Here is a 12,019-nt window from a genome sequence, read left to right as displayed (position 1 = left end):
CAGAAATATTATGTATCATTGATAATATGATTATTTGTGACATCAAATATATAACTTACAACATATCATCTGGCCTAACCTAGGTCAAAATTTAAGCTTACGTCAAAGCTAAGGTCAAAATCTGGCTTACTTTTGATATATATTATAGGTCTTGCGAAATAGCAATATCTTGTTATTTATTCAATCTTTAGATGGCACTAACGTTCAATATAGAGAATCTTTCCGTTGTAATCCTTTTCTTTAACATGAGTTTGCTGAAACAAATTTCTATTAATAATGATGAAAATGTTCTTCCGAAATCAAGATATATTTCGATTCACCATATTATTTTTTTCATAAAATTCTCGTGTCAAAGCTTCTGGAATAGTAGATCTTAAGCAGCGTTGCTATGGATGATTACAATGAAAACACTATTGTCCTTGCTGTTGTTATTATGAGATGTGTACAAAACTGCACAAACTATATATTACTTCTTTAGATGTGATGATTACCTTCAATTTTGTTAATTTTGTCATTATCTATAAATTACGAGAATATTATGTCAACAAAATAATTTAAATAAACTACTAAATATTTTACAAAAAAAAATATGATTGTGTGATTAATAAAAAAATATTTCATATTCAAAAGAAGTGTGAAATTATATTTTTGTTCAAATTAATTGAATTATTAGATAAAAATAAAAATATAGAAAGAATTTATAAAATTGATGAAATATTAAAATTGTTACGATTATTCTCGTATATATGTGATTCAAATTTGATTAAATTAATTTGAGTCCAAATAAAAACACTTTACGAGATATAATATCTACATTCTATATTATCTATAATATAGATAATAATATCTATATTCTTTATTCTACATTCTTTATATTCTTAACAAATAAATAATAAATACTTAAATAAATACTTAAACAAATAAGTAATAAAATAAACAATTGAAAATGACACTTCAACAAACAAATAAACAAACTAATAAAAAAATGATTTAAAAAAATACGCAATCATAAATATGTAAAAAAAAAAAATAGAGGAAAGACGGAATAATATTGCTGTAAATTAATCATAAAGTAATTTTAATTGGAATCATCTGAAAACAAAATAAATATGATAACATTTGTGAAAATTATATATATATAATTTATATATTCTGATAAAATTGAATATAATTCTAACAAATTATTTTTTATAGAAAAATTCAATGATTGAAAATGCAATTAAAATGGTCTATTTATTTCTGTTATGTATAGTAGAATCTCATTTGTCGAATTCTTACCTCGAATAAATCGGTTTCCAAACAGAATCTCGATTTTTGAATAAACAATCGAATTTGCTCCGCAGGATAATAATATCTTTTGTCTCTCAAGTTAAGAGTTTCAATTCAATATTTCTCATTCGATAATATATCGAATTATCAATCGTTATTTAATATTAAAAGATGAAATTTAAAAACACTTTCATAAAGCATGACAATTTGAACATACAAATATTCATAGATATCAGATTTCAAATTTTTGATGATTATACATATTAATGCATTTTTTTTAGTTTATTTTTTCTGATGAAAAAAAATTTAAATTGGACGATCTTGAGAGTAATTGTTCATACTGGAGAAATCTTCGTATAAATATAAAATATTTTTCATGAAATGGAATTTTAATGGAATGAGATACATTCTATATCAATAATTGTTTGTGTTTATCATTAAATTCTATCGAAATAAATAAATGGCTAAAAATATTAGAATATAATATATCATTTAGTATTCTAAAAAATAATTTAATATCTTTTGTGAGAGAAAATAATAAAAATTGGATTCATTTTATATAATAAATTGTAATAAATTCATTCCATCAAAATTTAATTGTACTATATATAGAAATAACATTTTTTTAATAGTTATGAAGCGCAATATATAGAAATGTAGTAAAAAGAAATAACATAAAAGAAAAGAAGAAGAAATTTTGAAAAAAATTAGATTTGTTGATAGAGATGTCTAAGAAACAATAGAAAATGAAAATAGCAACAATGGAAATATTACATAGAAATTTTTTTGGAACGCAGAAAAATCTGCTAACGTAACGATATTAATCAAACAATTTCAATTCATATTAGAATATCTGATTATGTAAATGAAAACAATATTTAATTAGCGAATAAAACAAATACAAAAATTATATCATAAGCATGCTTGATGATATTTAATGATCATAAGCGTGATTATAAAATTCTTTCTCATAATAATAAAATTATGAATTTGTGCATTATATTTATCAAAAAATTATTCAAAAAAACTCAAAAAACTAGAAACAAGCATAATAAATCTTATCGTAAATTGCTCATGCAAATTTATGTACTTTGAAAGTAATAAGTAACAATTCAACTGGAAAGTGGAAAATACATATAAATAATGTTACAAATAATATACGAATGTAATAATTTAATTGGAAAGTTTTCAATCTTTAAGAATACGTAATAAAAAATTCCAAAATGTGATTTTTACTCTTGACTTTTCATCTCTCTTACTTGTTATCTCAAGATTCAATAATTGATTCATAATGATACAATTTTCATCTTTTTTTATATTTCTACTCAATATTTCTAAATATTCTCTACTCAATATATCTAAATATTTCTAAATAATTACATGAATATACTTAAAATGAATATATACATACATAATTAGATATATAATTACATATATAATACAATATATAATATATACATGTATATACATTTACGCTAATAATATAAAGTTCTTTATCGGAATATTCGAATATCCCGAACTTGAATCTGAATACTATTCAGATTATTAATTTGATGCCATATGAATTCGATTTCTCAAAGCGCAAATAATCAAATATTGCCGTAAAAAACATATCAACAATTCTTATTATTTTTTTTTCAATACTAGTGAAAAATTATTTTAAATATATATCAAATTAAAATATAATGCTGAAATTTCCAATAAGAATATAATTAGAATACATAAGGTAAAGAAACTGCATATATAGAAATATAGAAATTATATAAAAATTTCTTGAATTAGTTTATATTATACAATAAAATCATTCTTTAATTTTTTTATGTGATAATTTATAATTATTAAATCAATGTATAGAATACACAAAGAATATATATAATAGAAAGAGAATCTCGTCAAAATAAAAAAATCTCAAAAAAGAATATTTGATAGAATATTGATCTCATATATCACATTGTAATGATATAAATATGCAATTCCAAAAAAAAAAAGAAAAGTATTGATTAATTCTCGAAAAATATGATTTTTTGTTCTTTCAAAATATTTATCTTTCTGAATTAAAACAATGTATCTCTTTAATATTTTTACATATTATTACATATAAGCGAAATATCGCCTAACAGAATTAAAAAAAATATGGATTAATAGTAGAAAAATTTACACACTAGTACACTAAAGCAATCGTAAAAATGGTAAATTTCTTGGACTTATAAGATAATAAAATAGCATCACACGAACACAGTTAATTAAAAATAGTTCAATTTTCTTAAAAATTTGTATTCGTATTCATTCAGCAATTAAATGTTACATTATCTTATAATAATATTATTAATTATTTCACAATTTAAAATTTTTGATCATCATATTTTGCATATAAAAAGTGATAAAATATTTTTATTCTTATTTTTTAAAATATACCACTTGCAAGAAAAATGCTAATTAATAACCTGATATATATTGCCATATGATTAACCATATGAAAACACATTAACAATTTTTCACCAATATTTTAAATTCAACTTCAAATTAATATATTTAATTTTTCTGCAGAAAATAAAATAGATCCTATTTAATGAAACTATATATATTTGTAATAAACGATTTTTTATTTATATTATTATTTACATATATATATATATATATTTATATTATAAGTATGAATATAAAAATATTAAATTCATATTTTATTGAAAAAGACACAATGCTGTTGCATCGATTGAATAAATATACAATAAATAAAATTTAAAAAAATTGTAACTTAAAATTTGAAAGATATAATTTGATATTGATTTATATAATGTCCATACAAAATTGTGATATATTTTTTCATTTAGCATTTATTAATTTCAATATTTCAAAATATTTTTTTGTATTTTGTGATCTTATAATATGAAATTTGACAATTTCATTAGAACTTATGATATTTTAAATTATTATTGATTTATTCCATATTGTTTACAAAAAAAATTTGTTCTTTATAAATTTATGATAATGAAATGAATATTTATCAGAACTATTTAAATTAAATTTCTTTTTCTCAGTAAGTAACAGTTTTTTTTATTTAAATGATTTGTTTATTAAATGAGGTTTTTTATAAATTCAAATCCAGTTTTTTTAATAATTCTTTTTTAACATTTTCATTTTAAATATTTCTTTTAAAAATTATTATGCAGAAATTAAGAATATTAATTTGTTTAACAATTTGTTTTGCAAAAACAATAAAATTTAAATTCAAAACTAACCAAAAAATTGGTTTTTTATTTCTGTCATTAGAGCATTTTTAATTTTACAGCAATAATAATTACCATAATTTTTTTTGTTTTTATAAATGAATAACAAATTTACTTTTATTTGACCATTTGATTATTTTTCTCTTTGAATATCTTTCTAAATTTTCCTATTTCTCCATTTCTTAAAATTAAATTGCAGTGATCACTTTATTCTTTTCTTTATATATAAATTTTTGATATGATTTTCTATGAATTTATGTTATAACTATTACTATGTAATTAACTAACAAAAAAATAATATACACAATTGAATAAAAAAAATGAGATGCATTTAATGACATAAGAACATTATCTCTTTTTTTTATAAGATATAAATATTTTTATACTGAATATGTAATTTTCAAAGAAATGCGTATAGTTTCTGTTTATTAAATGAAATCTATAACTACAAAAAAAATAATAATAAAACATATTATTTCATAAACATATTATATATTAATTTTAAAATAATATTGATAAAATATTATTGCAATTAATCAAATATTACATTGATATATATATATATATATACTAAATTTTTTTTAATAAAAAATAGAATATAAAATCTTATAATTACTTTATATTTATCAAAAATATATAATATAATAATTTTATAAAATAACTTATAAAAGATATAAAAATTATATATATCCTTTATATTAGTATAATAACTATTTTAATAAAAATATATATACATATATTTCATAAAATTATATTTTTTTACAACAAAAAAAATATGAAGAAAATTTATGATGCCATGCAAAAATTATTTATTACAAATATAACATCACACAGTCAAAAAATATTTTATAAAAAATATTTATAAGAAATATTACAAAATATTTAATTTGAAAAAGAAGTAAAATTATTTTTTTTAATATATATATATATATATATATATATATATATATATATAATAATATCCTTTATAATATAATGTGATATATATTAAAATTGTTTTACTTACCTTTTGTTCTATGATTAGATTATACATTATTCATATATTTATTAGAATTTCATAAAATATTGTTTTGTGTACTAATTAGTATAAAAAATAAAAATTATATAATCATAAATAAATACTAAATTAGATTAGAAACAAACAAAAATAAAATCAAAGAACGTGCACATCTATTACTTTTCATGCAGAACTGAAAGTGCTCGAAACAACACAGAACAAAGGAAATCTCTTTCATTCCTTACTGACACGTGATGATTCATAACCTTTTTGTAATTTTTAACACCAATATGCGTGTTTATTTTTATAAATGTTGATTTTCGAATATTCAATTTTTTGAAATAAACCAATCAGAATTTATTTACTTTACGAATGTCAATCTATCACTTCTATAATTATATAATTTAAATCATCGTTATTTCCATATCGCTCATATTTCAAAATATTCTTCTTATAATTGAATTATTTGAAATCATCAGCAACAATTTGGATATTATTTGATCAAAATTATGCACTTATTAATAAGATTATTTTACACTAAGATTTGAATTTATTAATACATTGAAATTATTGAAAATATTTTTCGATATTTATTCCACTAATATCAAATTATTTATAATGAATTTTTCTCGTTATGTTATTTTCTTCTATAAGAAATAAAAAAAAATATTAAAATATCATTATAATTTATTAAATATTATTATTACTATAAATTATATTTATAATATTAATATATATTTTTTTATATTTGTTATATTTATTACATATACATATATTATTATATTTATTACACATACATATATTATTGTATTTTTCATTAATCTATTTTTATTTCTAAACTTTATTTTAAAAAATTCTAAATTCTAAATTTTATTTAAAAAAAAACAATAATATTTATATTATTTTGTTAAATATATAATATATATGTATTATAATTTTGTACACTATATTTATATTATCTTTCTTAAATGTATATAAATATATACATTTTATGTAATATGTTTATATTAACAAAAATAGAGACAATAAGAGAGATAATAAGATTAATGGCGGATATAAAGTTAAATTTTAATTATAGAAGACAAGATTTTAAAAAAATTTTTTATATATATTTTTTATATATTTTTTATTATAATCGCTTGTCTTTTTTTTCAAGATATTTGCAAAAAAATATTGCTATTAAATAGAATTTATTATTAAATAGAATTTATTCGCGTATATATCTATAGTTGCATTTGCATAAATATGCGGTTATTATTTATTTATTATTTCTATATATATCATTATATATATAATGCATATAACATCGCGGGTTATGTTACTTCAAAATGTATAACGAATAGACCAATCAAAAAATTACTTCCTTATGAATTTAAAATGTTTTAAATCCAATGCCGAACAATGTTGGAATATTTGGATATTTCTATTTCGAAAAATTCATGAAAAACTCATATTTAAGGATTGGATTTGAGACATTTTAATCCTATCATAACTCACGAGAGACTGTTTTTAGTTCATCTCTTTAAGTTGCCTATGTATATCATACTGTGTTTACATTGGAAGATAAGTGACGGTCATATGTTTATATATAGTCATAGACGTATATATATAGTCATATATGTATAAGAGAAATTCTATATATACTACAATTTTTTTTTTGCAAATATCTTAAAAATTAAATTTGATAATATATGTAAAGGAAAAAATTGTTGATTTCTATAACATATTCAAAAATTATAATTTATATATTATAAAATTCATAATTTATATACTATAAAAAATCTCTTTATTCTAAATAATTACCAAATAATAATAGACGTGCAGAAAAAGCGATAATTATCTTTTCAAAATATACTTTCTCAATTGGCATGATGTACATATCATATCGAGTTGTGTAATCATAACAATTAATCGCGTTTAATCAACGATCTTTGTATAGTTTCAATATTTATGTATATAAATACTAGAATTATGTATATTATAAATTTCATAATGAGTTTTAGTTGCTGTAAACATATCTATATAGTAGATGATTAAAAAATAGTACAATAATCGAAAGTTTTAGTAAAAATTAACTAAGATGATTCGATCTATCATTCTCAAAATTGATAGAATATGGTAATTTCTGATGAGATTTTTCATAAATATAAAAAAAGAAAACAAAAAAAGAACAAGAAGAATTTAACAAAAATATGTGAAAATAAGAATAGTGTAAAAATAGTTATATAGAAATAAAAAAAAGTGATAAAAATAAGATATAGAAAAAAAAGAAGGTAAGAAAAAATATGATAGATAATATAAAGATAAAATAAGTATGTTAGAAATAGGGGGAAATAAAAAAATATATATAAAATAAAAGAAGATATGGAGGTTAAGTAAAGATAGAAAAAAAAGACATTATAATTAAAAAAAAATGATAATTTTTTTTTAGAAAAAAATACAGAAGGAGAAATATATAAAAGAAATAGAAGCATTAAAAAACATTAAAAAAGGATAGCAAAAAGAAAAGAAAAGAAAAGAACAAAAGAATAAAAGATGAATAAAAGATAAGAAACAGGATATAAGGAAATTAAAATTAATGGTTTCAGAAAAAAAATTATGAAAGTGAGCAAAAAAAATATGTAATATAGATAAAAACAGAAATGAAAATATTGTTATAAATAAGAGGAAGAAGAAGATACAAAATTCTTTTAGAAATAAAGAAAAATGTTATATATAAAAATGAAATAAAAAAAAATATTCAGAAGAAGAGAGTTAATGAAATACATAAAGCTTAACTGCATGATATAAAAAAAGAAGATTAAATTAGATTATTCGTCAAAAAGGATAGAACCGAAAGATAAATTAAGTTATTGTAAATATAACTAAATTAAGTTAAAATAATTAAAAATTAATTTAATTAAAAATATATAAAAAGAAATAGATGTTAATAGATTCAGTTTACCAATATATCATACTTCGATTCAGATTAATTTTTAGAATCTTATTTCTTTTTTAAGTTTAAAAAAATATAGTTTATATTATAGAAAAAATTAAAAAAATAAAAATAAGTTTGTATAAACAAAATTTTATATAATAATAGCAACTTTTTGCAAATATTTCAAAAACTAGGGACTGATTGATAATTATATGTAGAAAAAAGTAGTTTAAAATGTTCTATAACATACTAAATTATTAAAAATTATGAATATAAATTTTGATATAAACTCGAGAATAAACTTTTAAATACTAATTTTTTTTATTATAATTATATAATTAAATGAAAATTATTATATTCAATGTAAATCATATTTTCTGAAAATGATTTACAAATTCAAAAATCTTTTTATTATTCGAACTTTTAATTAAAAAAAACCAATTAAATAAATACTTTAATAGTTTAATAATAATTTTTTAGTTTAATATTATTTAATTTAATATTAATAATTTGTTAATTAAATACTTAAACAATAATTTTTTAATTAAATACTTAAACAATAAAAAGATTCACAAATTACAAAAATTATTTTCAGTAAATATGATTTAGGAGAAGATGAAATTACAGACATTTAAATTAATTAAAAAAAATAAAATTTAAATAAAAACTGAACTATATGAATAATCATTTTTTATTGTTTAAACATTTCTTTTTAATCTTCTACAAAAGTAATAAATATATATAAATTATGATTTATTTTATTATAAGAACATGAAAATTTGATGTAATAATAAAAATTCTATTCTATCTCATTATTATTCAAAAGTTTTCAGGTATTATTTAGGTAATTATGAATTACATGAAATAATTTTCATCATGAAATAAGATTCAAGACATTTATTATTACAAATATTGATATACTATTAGAGATATTGCCACCAATGCAATCCATATGTTCTTATCTGAAAAATGATATTCTTATATATAATCTTCTAAAATCTTTTTTTGCTGTGAGTTAAATATCGTTTTTTTTTTACTCAATTCTGTAGTTAATAATTTTTTTATAATTTTAATTATTCAACTATGAGAGATATTATTAATATCAACAAATCATATTTTTTTCAGAAAAAATAAGATTTTTTTTTAAAAAGAATACAGCATATTTTAAAAATTCATTTCACTCAAGATTGAAAGTACTTAGAATCAAACGACAAAAATTACTTATTGCATTTTTGGTGTATTTATTCAAAAAACTTAATCTTTTTTTAAATTAAATTGGAAGTTGAGCCTTGATGATATCTATCATAATTATGATTACAAAAATAAATGGTCCTAATATTTCAATTTTCTAGTTTTGAAAGAATGAATAAATCTTATTAAGTAATTAACTATGTTGCAATAATGTTACAAACATTCTTAAAATTATAGTAATTCAAAAAATTTGTTGATTAATTATTATTATTTAACAAATGATCCATATGTATATAATAGTTTAATTTTTCTTATGAAATATATTAATTATATTTATTTTTTTTATTACAGATAAATAAATTCAAGAAAAAATATAAAATTTGTATAATATAGTCATGTTCAAAATAGAAGCAGAAGAGAAATTAAAAAAGGAGTCCAGATGACAATAATGATGTCATATTTTTAAAAACTAAATAAAAATAATATAAATATGATGTTCTTTATATTCTATATAAGATGTATAAAAAGTATATGTAAAGAAGATTATAATTCTATATTTCTGGATTGATAAAAATCTGTAAATAAAAGTGTGGAATGGATTGCAATCGTTTTCTGAAAAAAAGAAAATTTCATTTAAACATTTTCATCTTGAATTTATTTTATTTACTTATATTCTTTAGTCAATTACAAATATAATTAAATATAAAGTTATGTTACAATAAATATTACATTCATTCTTGTTATTTATCATAATTTCAGATGTCCAAAGATTGTTTTATATTTTATTTTTGTATTCGCAATATTCAAACTTAATATTAGATTTGAAACATTTTAAATTCATCTATGAGGGAGTAATTATTCGCTTATTATATTATGTCTTACAAATTACCTGGTGTTTACATTAATAAATCATAAGTATAAAAAAGAAATTCTATACAAGTAACAATTTTTTTTGCAAATATCTCGAAAACTAATCATGTAATATGTAAAAAAAAAAAATTTATTCAAAATATTGATTTTTCAATATATTCAAAAACCAATTCAACCAAATAAAACATATTCGATCAGTGAAGATCTTTCTATTTTTAATAATTATTTAGAAAAAAGAAAGAAAGATATAGAATATATAAATTTGATTTATTTTTCTTGCAATTAATGAAGAATGTATAGAATTCTTTTATCTTTTTTCTTTTTATGTCATAAATTAAATAAAATGAATATTTTTTTTTAATTTTAATTAATAACTGCATTTTAATTTTTTTCAGAGAACACAATTGCGATGATTCCTTTAAGATTTTCCTTGAGTAAAATACATTACATAAGTAAAACGTGATGCAATAAAAAGACTTGACTTTTTATACATCTATTTTTAGTTTATATTTGCAAATTTAAGATTTTAAAAAAATAAATAATTTCAAAGATTAAAATCGTTATTTTAATATTAATATTTGAAATTTCAATAATAAAATATTTTATAACTTTAAAATAGATGTACATATTTATATCTATTACTATTCATTTACTATTACTATTTTATATACTATTTATTAAGATATATAAAAAGTACATGTAAAGAACATTACAATGTGATTTTATACTTCTGGATTAATAAAGCTCTATAAATAAAAATTATATATTCATTATGTTTAATATTTTCAATGTTTAATATTCTCAACTTTCTCAAGTTTTTAAAATCTTAAATAATCTTAATCTCATAATAATTCGATGAAGAAAATTGATATTTGGTTCGAAATTTGTCTTCAGATTTAGTCATTGCATTAAAAATGAAAACTATATAGAAATCGTAAATTAAAATTAAATAAATCGTAAATTTGTCCTATATAGTTAATGAAATGATAATTCAAAGATATCTAAATGAAAATTAAAAAAATTTGGATGAAATTTAACCGTGAGTACGCAAGTTCTTGTTTTTATATTGCGCGAGCTGTTCGATAATTAGAAAAACATTTGATTTTTTTTGTTATTAAATCTTTTAAGAAATTAATTAAAAGAAATATTTTGTCATAAATTTTAAATAAATAATGTGAAATAGGTACAATTCTGAATAAGATTTGAAGATAAAATCCAATCAAAGAAACAGTAATATGAATATAGCAGATAACAATTTCAATGGAAAAATTGTATTTTTTAAAAAACAAATAGTATTTTTTTAAGAACAAGATATTTTTTATTTATTCAAAAAAATTTGTAATAATTTATTATAATTTAATTTTTTAATTAATAATACTCGAGTTTCAAGATGCGAGTACTTAAAGAAAGATAAAAATACAAGAACAATTTGTAAAACAAAAGTATGTAAAACTAAATTTATTGGATTATTATTTAAATGAAATACAAATTTATTTTTCAAGTTATTCATCAACATTAAAATAATAACATTTTATTTTCTTGAAATTT

At 18.2% G+C, this 12,019-nt stretch overlaps 2 protein-coding genes and 1 long non-coding RNA gene across 11 annotated transcripts in view; 2 read left to right on the top strand and 1 right to left on the bottom strand.

Moving 5' to 3' along the window:
* Positions 1–6,037, bottom strand: part of LOC107993986 (farnesyl pyrophosphate synthase-like) — a 75,317-nt gene extending 69,280 nt beyond the window's left edge. The window contains exons 1-4 of one of the 9 annotated variants that reach the window (XM_062084006.1): positions 5,503–6,037; positions 1,279–1,619; positions 321–518; positions 60–254 (exon numbers count right to left, since the gene is read on the bottom strand). The gene's annotated coding sequence lies outside the window, so the exon portion shown is untranslated. The remainder of the gene's footprint in view (positions 1–59; positions 255–320; positions 519–1,278; positions 1,620–5,502) is intronic. The other 8 variants (XM_062084011.1, XM_062084007.1, XM_062084008.1 and 5 more) reach the window with 8 other exon arrangements.
* The window catches only part of LOC133667184 (uncharacterized), a 153,371-nt gene that overhangs the window by 121,555 nt on the left and 19,797 nt on the right, over positions 1–12,019 (top strand). The gene's annotated exons all lie outside the window — the stretch shown is intronic.
* LOC107993985 (uncharacterized) lies at positions 7,040–11,230 on the top strand. The gene is made up of 4 exons (XR_001765237.3): positions 7,040–7,766; positions 7,925–8,347; positions 9,237–9,420; positions 9,953–11,230. It is a non-coding gene; the product is annotated as an uncharacterized LOC107993985 (long non-coding RNA).

Source organism: Apis cerana, linkage group LG13 (genome assembly GCF_029169275.1).
Source record: "Apis cerana isolate GH-2021 linkage group LG13, AcerK_1.0, whole genome shotgun sequence".
Lineage (NCBI taxonomy): Eukaryota > Metazoa > Arthropoda > Insecta > Hymenoptera > Apidae > Apis > Apis cerana.
This window is presented reverse-complemented; position numbering and strand designations above follow the sequence as displayed.